At 40.7% G+C, this 11,990-nt stretch overlaps 1 protein-coding gene across 1 annotated transcript in view; it reads left to right on the forward strand.

Moving 5' to 3' along the window:
• KCTD16 (potassium channel tetramerization domain containing 16) overlaps positions 1-11,990 on the forward strand; it is a 284,019-nt gene that overhangs the window by 8,077 nt on the left and 263,952 nt on the right. Inside the window, exon 3 of the mRNA XM_034656207.1 lies at positions 9,886-10,027. The gene's annotated coding sequence lies outside the window, so the exon portion shown is untranslated. The remainder of the gene's footprint in view (positions 1-9,885; positions 10,028-11,990) is intronic.

Raw genomic sequence — 11,990 nt, forward strand, 5'->3', positions numbered from 1 at the left:
CTTGGATATAAGTTTTTGTTACTAAGACTATTGATAACATCAACTTCAATACTTTTCCTGAGATGAGGATAATTTTATGTGAAAACCGAGGTGTGTGAAATCAGACTTACAGTTTTTATTAAATTCTGCAAGTTTAGGTTTCAAAGTCAAAAACAAACACATTTTTTGCCTTTTGATTGAAATTAATTAGGCAAGATGTTTTTGACTCTTCCCCTGCAGTCTTAAATTTGCAGCATCTAATAAGAATCACAAATCCCCTACTGTCTGAGATAATGAATATTTACTTCTGGAAGAAAATATAAATATTTCTTTATTCTCACTAAGATTTTACTTTTAAAAGGTTGATGTTATTTAAAAGAATAGTTGATTTTGGGCTTATAAATACCATTTCTTTCCTGGGCTCTCTAAATCTCTTCCTATTAATGCCAAAATTGACTTCTGTGCTAAATGTTGTAACATACTCCCCTTCCCACTCACTGGAAATAAAATGCTTCGGCTTCACATTAAAATTTTCAGAAGGCCCTAGGAGATTAGCCTGAATTCACTGAGACATCTCCAACACGAACAAAAATAGACTGGTCTTCACAGACAAATCAGGGCAGCAAGTGCCTCTGAGAGTGACCTCTCATTGAGTGGCTTCACATAATGAAAATTAAAGAGAAATAAAACTGATGGGAACCTTGAGATCATTTGTTTCCCACCACCTGATTTTACAAGGGGGGATCGGAGGCCAAGAGATGTACTATAAGACCTAAATTTCAAGTGCTGTCTTGACATTTCAGACCCTCACAGGGCCCCAAAAGCCTAGCAGTGACTTCGTCTTCTCTTGCCAGATGTGTCCCCTACCCAGCAGGAAAGGCTCCACACCGGCTCGTTCCCCCATCAGCCACACCAGCTCCACCCAACATGGTCCCCAGCCTAATTGGTTTTAACTTCCTACAAGCTTCCTACAAGCCAATCATATATCCCCATGGAAATCTGGGGTCACTCCACCCTCCTGACACTACAGTTTGTCTCCCACAGGCCCTGCTGGTTCACCGTATTCCTGTGTGCAAACCCCACACGCCTCTGTGTGGCTTTCGGTGTCCTCCTCACAAGGGCTGTGAGTAAATGTAATTAAAAAGCTGCTGCCAATCTCATCTGTCCAGTGTCGAGTGTCATATGTTCTGCCAATCCCTCCTTCACTAATAGGGTGAATAGGAGATCAGAACAAGGGATTTGATCAATTTTACTAATATGGTTAGTGTCAGATTCCTCATTGTATCCTTCCTGTGACTTTCAGGTGGTAGGTGATGAATGAAGATGAGATGGTGAATAAATGAGTCATTGTAACCATCTCATCACATCAGATGGTCTATTAGGATAGTGGTCATGTTATATTTAGTGTTCCAATGCTATGACATTAAATAATGCTGTGTTTGTGATATTTATTTAACAATTATTTATTGAGAATCTACCATGTGCCAGTCACTCTAAACGACAGAAAGACTCTACGTCTGCCTCTTGATGTTTTAAGCTTGAAGAAGCCCAATATTCCCATCTCCCTTGCAGACTGGCTGCAAGCTAGCTATCTTCAGTCACCTGCCTGGAGAAACACTCCTGTTCCTCAGGGCTTCCTGCTTGATGAAGTCATTGCTGAGTTTCTATCCAGCCAGCCTTGCCATTCCTTGTTTGTGAACTAGAAGGTCCAGACCAAGAAAAGGCTCTCCTTTGTAGATCTGCTGCTTGGGAGAACGTTTATAATAACCTGCCAGTGGATGTCAGTGATAATGATGCCTGTAAATGATGAGGCTTGATCTGTTTCCAAGACTCCGTAGTCCTGAACATCAGTGCACATGAGATTTGACATTGAGTGATAACATATCTTGAGCATGTTTTTATTGTTCTCAGGGCAGGCGTGAGTGGGTCCATGCCAACTGGAATCCACAGAAGCACTGATCTAATCCTTTGGCCGTTTATTTTCTGAAATTATTGTGCCATATTCCCAAAGACAACTAACCCCTGTTCTGATTCTTTATTGCTTTGTAAAAGTAACACCTCGAAACTTTATGGCCTCAAACAATAATAACATTAATTACACAGCTTCAGGTGGGGTACTTGAAGGCTGGGGATGGTGATTGTTGGAAAGCCCGTTCATTTACAGGTCTGACTTCTGATGCTAGTTGCCTATTGGGACCCTTGATGGAGCTCTCAGCCATGATACCTACACGTGGCCTCTCCCTATAACATGGGCCCTTTCAAATTATGGTGGCTGTGTTCTGAGGAAGAGAATCCTGAAAGATAGAGTCAGCCAGGAGCTGTATTACCACCTCTGCACCTTCCTTGGAAATCACACAGTGTCACTTTTAACACACGCAATTGGCTAGAAACATCAGTAAAGCTGGCCTGTTTCCAAGGAATAGGGCATTAAACTCCAGCTTTTGACAGAAGACTGTCAAAAAGATTTTTTACATTTTAAAACTACCACTTCCCAGTGAGATATAAAGGGAAAAAAGAAGAGCATACGTTTTCTTGTGTAATCAGAGACCGATACACATTAGTAGCAATGAAGAAGTGAAAGAATTTTAAATATATATCAGATCCTCACATCTAATAAAGGGTAAAGTGCTACATCCAGACTGAATATGTTGGTTGGTATTTTGTGGTTCTGTAGACATGGTCTTATTATATGCATTTAGTTATGCTTTTCAATTACTAATCAAGCATTCTGCTTCTTACCTGCTGTTATTCCTCAGGAAAAACATGATCTCTAAATCAAGTACTTTATTCATAGAATAAAGCATAGTTATTCAAATAGTTATTGGGGTAACTGTTCTGTAGAGCTCTTTCCCTACCTACAATAATATATAACATTTACTGTTTGCTTATTTTTTCATGATGCAAAAAGGATGACTCCTTTTAAAAAAAAAATTAGTTTTAAAAAGTTTTTATTTGAATTTCAGTTAAGCTACAGTGTAATATTGGTTTCAGGCGTACAATATAGTGATTCAACACTTCCATATATTACCTGGTGCTCATGAGGACAAGTGCGCTCCTTAATCCCTATCACTTACTTCACCTCGCCCCCCTNTCACCTCGCCCCCCACCTCCCCTCTGGGAACCATCAATTTATTCTCTATACATAGGAATCTGTTTCTTGGCTTGCCTCTCTCTCTCTCTTTTTTCCCCTTTGCTCGTTTGTTTTGTTTCTTAAATTCCACATATGAGTGAAATCATATGTTTTTGTTTCTGGAATTTTACATCAGTAGAATGTTTAGGCCGTGCTCATTTTGCCCCCTAGTGGTTTCTTATGTCCTTGTTCCATATTTACCTGTAATTTTCAAATCCTTTGGAATGTAAAAAGGGTAANATCCTTTGGAATGTAAAAGGGGTATTACTTTGTCCCCCCTGCCACATGCATCTCACGGTACAGATGAGGAAATTAGGACCCAGAAAACTTATGGGACTTGTCTGATGTCACACATCCAGCTCCAACCAGAAGTTGAGTATTGCACTCCTCTCCCACTAGAAATAAGCCCCACACGTCAGGACAGTCTTGTTCACTGATGCACGTAAACAGTGGCTGGCAGGCGGTAGGTGCTCAGTAAATATTTTATGAATGAGAAAAATAAATGAATCCATGAATCAAGACTGGAACCAGTATCTATAGATCCCATGCCTCATACTTTTTTACTATGTAGTCTGTCTTTTCCTGCTCATAAGTCTTTCACATGGCACTTGATACTTCATTCCATTTTACTCCACAAATATTTCAACTCTGTAAACTATCTCGCCCTTCACTTGTTTTGTCATTAGGTTTATTCCATTATTATTCATTTATTCATTCAATGTCAGTGAGTTCCAGCTGTATCAGATATCCTGCTACCTACAGGGCTACAAAAAGGTACTTAAAGAACTCTTTTTATTTAAATTTTTTTCTTTTTAATTATAGCAAAATACACCCAACGTCAAACGTATCATAATAACCATCTTTTAGGTTAACAGTTCAGTATTCCCATTGTTGTGCAACCTAACCCCGGCACTTTGTCACTTTGCAAAACTGAAACTCTTTATCCATTCAACTCCCCATTACCCCTTCTTCCAGCCCCAGCTGCCACAATTGTATTTTCTATTTCTATATGCTTGACAACTTCACATACTTCATATACTTGGAGTCATGCAATATTTGTCTTTCTGTGACTGTCCTATTTCACGTAACATAATGTCCTCAATGTCCCTCAGTGTTGTAGCGTGTGTCAGAATTTCCTTTACTCTTGGGGTACCTGGGTGGCGCAGTCAGTTAAGCGTCCGACTCTTGGTTTCAGCTTTGGGTCATGATCTTAGGGTCTTGAGATCAAGCCTTGTGTCAGGCTCTATGCTCAGTGTGGATTCTGCTTGAGAGTCCTTCCCTCTCCCTCTGCCCCTCCCCTCCCACATGCACGGTGCTCTCTCTCTCTCTCTCTCAAGGAAATAAATAAATGAATAAGAATTTCCGTTACTCTTAAGGCTGAACAATATTCCATTGTACGTGTATAGCACATTTCATTTATCCTTTCATCCACTGATAGAACATTTGGCTTGTTTCCACCTTTCAGCTACAGTCAATAATGCTGCTGTGAACATGGGTGTGCATGTCTCTGCTCAAGACCCTGATTTCAATAATTTTGGATATATACTGAAAAGTAGAATTACTAGATCATATGGTAATTTTTAATTTTTTTACATTTAACTTTTTAAATTTTTAAAGAAACTACCATTCCACTTTCCACAGCGGATGCATGTTACATTTCCCCCCAAAAGTGCACAAGCATTCCAGGTTCTCCACATCCTGGCCAATACTTGTGATTTTTCCGGGGTTTTTTGTTGGTAACCATTCCTATTAGTGTGAGGTGATGTCTTGTGGGTTTGATTTGCATTGCCCTAATAAGTAGTGATGTTGAGCATTTTTAATTTGCTTCTTGGCCATCTGTATGTCTTCTTTGGAAAAATGTCTATTTAAGAAGGTGCTATAAAGAGGCATTTTTAGTTCATCAGTTTCATCATTTGTATACAGAAAAATCTCAGCTGGCAACATAAGAGCCATTTTCCCTACTTTTTCTTTGATACGCTATGCCACCACTTATTTAAGGTCTGAACAATAGTGATAACATAACGAAAGTTTGTGTCCCATTTGCACGTTACGTCCCAGGCATTGTTCGAAGTACCTTACATATATTAACTTACTTAGTCCTCAAAACATCCTTGGAAGGTGGATATTATACTACCTTCAGTTTACAGAGGATATTATAGAGGCACAAATAAGTAAGTGACTTGTCCAAAGTCATACAATAGCTGAGCTCTAGTACCAGGATTTGTACCTGGACAGTTGGCTTCAGAGTCTGTGTGTTTAACGTTATTTTTCCTCTCTGACATCCACTAAATCTATTTTATATCACTCTTTTTATATCACCTGCATTTTTTTGTGAGATCTTCCTAGACAGCTCTTCTATATAAGTTTATATGACTTTGGATTGCAGATAGTAAAGAACAAATGCAAATGAATTACATTGTAAAAGGAATTCATTGTGCCCAAGGATGGCAAGTTCAGGGTACAGTTAGCTTCAGATATGTTTGAATCCTCCAGTGGCTCAGACAATATTACAACCCCCAGTGATCTCAGCACATGCCCTTAAGTCACATCTCTTTGGCTCTGATTGAACCCCATGCCCATCACTGGTGAATCATGGTGGCAGGGAGTATGAAATGCCCAATTGAGCCATATGCCCACAACTGGAACAAAGGTGGCATAAATACCACCTGCACTCCAGAAACTTGGAGTGGGGGAGGGGTGGTTCCCACAAAGTATTACTAGACATTCATTTACATTGAAGGGTCAGGGAGGCTGTTTTTCTTTCTTTTGGGAACAGAATACACAAGCAAAATTGTTCTTAGAAACGTTTTGCTTATAATTGGTTGAGTAATAAAAAACGTTCCTTTAGTGGGCACTGTATACCAAACAGTGTCCTAAGTACTTTACATATGTTGATGGGTTAATCCTCACAAGTACTCTGTGAGGCAAATGCTATTATTACCCATTTTACTGATGGGAAAACTGAGGGGCATAAGTGCCTGGGTGTACCTGGAAGAGATCGTGGTAACTTACCCTCAGTGATCCACCTTATAAGGGGTGCATCCACGATTCTCATCCAGGCAGATGGGCTCCAGGGCCTCTTCTCCAATTCCGTGATAAGGGAGCTTGCTTGCCATGTATAGAAACCGAAGCTCACAAATTTCAGTACCTGATATTCACTTCAGGAAAGACATCAGGGGAGTCTTCATTTGGCCAATAAAGCTTACACCTAACAATTAGGGCTTACACTGGCATCTAAAGTTTATAAATATATTATATATAGTATATGTATATATCTATATATACATATATAAATATGTAGTCTATTGTACTAAGTTTGTGCTAGACACTGATTATAAAAAAAATTGGGGGGTGCCTGGGGTGGCTCAGTCAGTTAAGTGTCCGACTCTTGATCTCAGTTCAGGTTTTGATCTCAGGGTCTTGATCTTAGGGTTGTGGGTTCAAGCCTACATTGAGCTCCACATTGAGCATGGAGCCTATTTAAAAAAAATTTTTTTGACTAATTGTACCTTTTCAGAGTCTAAGGGAATGTGATTTAAAATTAAAAAAAAAAAATCCGTACTGTTAGTCAGAACTAGTTATCATCATAAGCAGTGACTATTTTATTTAGAAGAACTCGAGTAGCATTTAGTTTTGCAGTTAAGTAAACACAGCTGCCGAGGAGCCTGGGTAGCTCCATAATTGAGTGTCCGACTTTCATCATGATCTCAGGGTCCTGAGATGGAGCCCCGCATTGGGCTCTGCACTTAGTGGGGAGTCAACGGGAGATTCTCTCTCTCCCTCGCCCTCTGCCCCTCCCCCCACTGGTGCATGCTGTAGCTCTCAAACAGTAAATAAATCTTTAAAACAAAACAAAACAAAAAAACATAGCTGCAAAGTCTTTCAAAACTTTTGACCTATTAAAAGAAAGCAAAAGGAGTTTTTTTAACCAGTTTGCTGAGGCAAGTACTAAGTGTCCTTCCAAGTGTCCACATTTTCTCTTCAGCGCCTTCCTGAAGAACGAAGTGTCAAAGGTAAAATACCAAAGATAATGTTAAAATCTTAATATCTTGCAAACAATGATTAAAAGATTCTGTTTTCCTTTAGAATAGTCATACTGTAATGGAGTGATAAAAAATTGCACAGATTGGCAGTTCTCGTTAATGAATTGGAAGGAGGCTGAGGATCATTCTAGAGCCTGTTTTACCACTAGATGTGTAATATGGGCCTTGTAGCTTTTTTGGTCTCACCTTCCTCAACTGAAAAATGAAAGAACCAAAACTGGAATGGGGATGTGTCAATATATCCACTCATCCAATGACTATTTACTAAATACCTTTTAAGGGCCAGGCACTGTCCCTGATGCCAGGGATGGGTTACGGTGACGAACAAAAATGGATATGATTTTTGTCTTGCAGAGCATTCAGTGCCATTGGGGGAGACAGACCTGAGTCAAATAATCACTCATCCAATAGGGAGAAGACACTTAGGACTTTTCAGATCCTAAATTCCATATACACAGAAACATACACGAATAGCTCATAAAACACAAATCGTTAAAATGTTTATTTGAGAGATCTGAGGAATGCCTTTTTACTTTTTAGACTCGCTTTTTCTTCCAGCCTGTTAGCTATGTATATTGCAAACTACTCCTGCTGATTTTCTACCTGTCAATGACATAATGCATTGTCCTGGCTCATTATTGTAATAATAGTTACTATGCATATTGAATGCATAACTTCAAATGATATTTCAGTCTTCATTTTCATCTCATTCTTAAACTTTTTTTTTTAAACAAGAAGAGATTAAACAATAGTAGGGTCTTATTCTAAAGTCTCTGACAGCAGTTGTGATATCAATTTTTTCTTCATATAAAATTTAGAGGGGGAGAGAGGTGTCGCTTCATTCTATAGCTATCATAAAATATCGGTTGGGTTCCCCCTTTTCCTTCAGATTTAAGTTTTATTAATAAAACATGGAACAAGGTGTGGAATGTGATGTCTTTACTGAATCATTAATGAACCAAGGCTAACAAGAGATGGGCTTTGTAACTGCTTACTTGTTTATTACATTCCTTCTTTGGCAGCTGCTCTCTGGAATGCTTCATATAACACAAGTCAGGTTGTCAATTAAATCTTCTGTAGAAGTTTTGGGTTTATCTTGAAAAACTATCCTACAGGCTCTACGTGCCTCTAATTGGGCTGAAAGTGTGAGGGGAGGAGAGCCAACCAGTAGCCCGTTCATAGTATTTTTGTCAGCAGCGATTCTACCTCAGGCTGTGATTTCATGAACAGATATTTGCACAAGTCATTGCTTCCTTAACTACCCCTTCCACCCCACCGGAAGTGGGTGTAATTGGTTTAGTGCGTAGCACTCTTCCCTCTGAGTCTAGCTTATGCATATATGCTCAACTCACATGCATTACACATCTGCGCTTGCTTCCTGTTAGGGTAGACAAGAGGCTCTGATCATCTGCAGTCATAGGTTTCTTGCTTCTTATCACAATAGCAGGGCTACTTTGATATAGAAGAGGCTAGGCAAATGTTTTGGTTGATAACGAACTTGTCCAAATCTCAAGATTTCATCTGGCTTTTTCCGTCAATGGGACCCTTGTCTGCAAATGCTCTTTTGGTACTTCTGAAAAGCTAGTAATATTTGCCTTGTGTCACTCCCAGACTCACTATTATCTAGCAGTAGGGAATCACCAAGGCCAGATTCTCATCTTAGATTTTCTTTTTCCTGATGCCTTCCAATAGCAGGCCCATGAGAATATGAAGTTAGTTTTGGTAGTCCATTTTCTGATGGCCTTTAGAGTTATGCATCTGGTGGTGAGCTTTCTATCCTATATTTTTTCTTAACCGCTAAGGATAGGTAACCAAAAGTGACCAGGCTAATGGTTTATAAAGAGGACATTTCAGCCTATGGCACATTTGTCATTGGGCAACATCAGTAAAGGACTGGAAGAGGGGTAGGGAGTACAGAAGGGATGGGTGGGAGGGTGTGTGTGACTTGAAAACACGAGATGGGTGATGTGATACTGTCTTTCCCAATCCAATACTGCACCCCTCCCACACCCGGGTACACACAAAGGTTGAGAACCAATGCTACACTGTAGCCTTCAAGAGCTAATCCTCCTACACAGAAGTGCCAAAAGGAAGATAAAAAGTCAACTCTACACACTATAATCAAGGACAAGCCCTGAGGTCATGAAGGCCTTATCCTCATGGGTGGGGACCTAGTGGCAACACTAATTTGCAAGAATTTTGATGAACATGGTGTATACAATGGTATCCATACATTCACGTAGACTTTTCAGGCCTTCTTAATGATGCCTGTAATTAAGACCATATTACACTTAAATCTACTGGAGTAACAGCTCTGCAAGTATTTAATGCATACATCTGAACCTCCTTGGGGGGGGATATACTATTTTGAAATGTGTATGAACTCAGTAATCTCTAGAAAATGCACAACAGGTACATAGAATTTTACATACAATTTCAGGGGATTTGTGAATTTTGTGAAGTTCATCCGTGGACAAGGTTAAGAATGGGATGTTTAGGGGAAAACATGCTAGATAAGGGCATACAGTTTTCCTGTCTGAGCGTCTGTGCTGTTAGCTGCCTGCACAATGCACATGGCCTTGGGGGTTTGGGGGTGGAAAGCCAGCCTCTCCCCTTTCCTCCTCTATTATAACATGGCATGTTGATCTCATCTTACTTCATCTGGTTGTCACATTCCTCACCCTTGTCTGACGGTAGTTATGGTAACTATGGCTATTTTTCTTCCTTCTCCAGAATGGTTCTAAAGACTTCGTGTGGCCCCTGCATCAGAACTACTTACTTTGTGCAGAATGGGCTGACAAACCACAACCTGTGAAGGCAGACAGGGGAAATCCACCGGAAAGAGACTTTGGAAGGAACTGCAGATTCGTTGTGGGTAAGCCGGCCCAGAGAGAGCAATGAATTACATAAACACAAATGTCTGCATTTTGATGACCCCCCCCACCCACGGGCAGGCACTTAGTCACTCTTTCCTCTGTGTCTCCTTAACTCTATTATACCTCGATTATAGCTCCTATCACTGTGCTAGGATTATTTGTTTATGAGTCTGTCTCTCTTACCAGACTATGAGCAATTCCAAGACAGAGTCCGCGACTTATTTATCTCTGTACCCCATTCCAGTGTCTGGGTTAAGAGTGCAGGCTCTGGAGTCAGACTGTCTGCATTCAAATCCATGCTCTGTACGTATGAATAGGATGACTTGGGCAGGCTATGTAATTTATTTGAGCCTTGGTTTCTCTCTTTCTCTTTTTTTCTTTTCCTTTCCTTTCTTTTCTTTCCTTTCTTTTCCTTCCTTCCTTCCTTCCTTCCTTCCTTCCTTCCTTCTTTCCTTCCTTCCTTCTTTCCTTCCTTCCTTCCACCCATCCCTTCTTCCCTTTTTCCNGGGCAGGCTATGTAATTTATTTGAGCCTTGGTTTCTCTCTTTCTCTTTTTTTCTTTTCCTTTCCTTTCTTTTCTTTCCTTTCTTTTCCTTCCTTCCTTCCTTCCTTCTTTCCTTCCTTCCTTCTTTCCTTCCTTCCACCCATCCCTTCTTCCCTCTTTCCTTTCTTTTTTTTTTTTTAAAGATTTTATTTATTTATTTGACAGAGATAGAGATAGCCAGCAAGAGAGGGAACACAAGTGGGGGAGTGGGAGAGGAAGAAGCAGGCTCACAGCGGAGGAGACTGATGTGGGCCTCTCAATCCCATAACGCCGGGATCACGCCCTGAGCCGAAGGCAGACGCTTAACCACTGTGCCACCCAGGCGCCCCCTTCTTTCCTTTCTTTCCCTCAATTTCCTTTGCACCTAAAAGTATCACACTAATGATATTTATTGGTTATTGTGAAGAATAAATGAAATAATGCTTAGTACAGTGAAGTCTCTATAGATATAATAATAGACATTACTATTAATCTATTACCATTAGTATTGATAGTTGAATATCATTACTTACTAGAGTTCACCTGCCAGGAAGGAGCCTTTTAGGCTTAAACTACTAAAGAGCGCATGTTTCTCCCACTGCTATCCTTGTCACCTCTGCCCTCTTTGCTCCTGACGCCCCTCCCCCACAACATAGTAATTGATGCCCTCCTTGCCCCACTTTTTCACATTGTACTTATCGTCTGACACCTGATACGTTTATTTGATTATTGTCTAGAATGCAAACTCCATGAAGGAGGAGCTTTGGCTATTTTGGGTTCACTGTTGTATCCCTAATGCCTAGAGCAATGCCTGCCTGGCACATGGAATATGCTCAACAGATATTTGTTGAATGAATGAATGAACGAATGAATGGACTTACAGGCACCACAGCGCCCTTGAAGCATCCTCACCCTCTGCTTTAGGTGAGCCTCGCTGATCATCCCACAATGTCACGCACTGAATGTGTGCATTCCCTCACTCTGCCAAATCGTCATAGAGCAGCGTTTACCCTCATTGTTCTTTCCTCCATGATTGGGGTGGGGAGGGAAAAATATTTTCCAAAAGTGTTGCAAAAACGGAAATGTTTAGAACTTTGATGTCAAAGCCACACACTTCAGTGGGGCTGTTGAGGGAAATCGCTGAGCCATGGGGGCCCACTCTGAGAGGTGAGAAGGGAGACAGCAGGATGAGGGTGGGCGAGCCCTCTATCGCCTGGTGGGAGTGGTTGTTGTTGAGAAACTTGTTCCTGTCTTGTCTGCTCAGAAACTCTCAGTGACTACTCACTGCTGAGAGATCCGAGTCCCAACTCCTCAGCAACTCTCCCACTCTTCCTCCACAGGGGCCTTCTGTTCTCGCCAAACTGGATCATGCCCTGTTCTTTCCCAGCTCCATACTCCTGCTTGCACACACGCTTGCACACACACACACAGACACACAC

Source organism: Ailuropoda melanoleuca, chromosome 3 (assembly GCF_002007445.2).
Source record: "Ailuropoda melanoleuca isolate Jingjing chromosome 3, ASM200744v2, whole genome shotgun sequence".
In the NCBI taxonomy this organism is placed as follows: domain Eukaryota; kingdom Metazoa; phylum Chordata; class Mammalia; order Carnivora; family Ursidae; genus Ailuropoda; species Ailuropoda melanoleuca.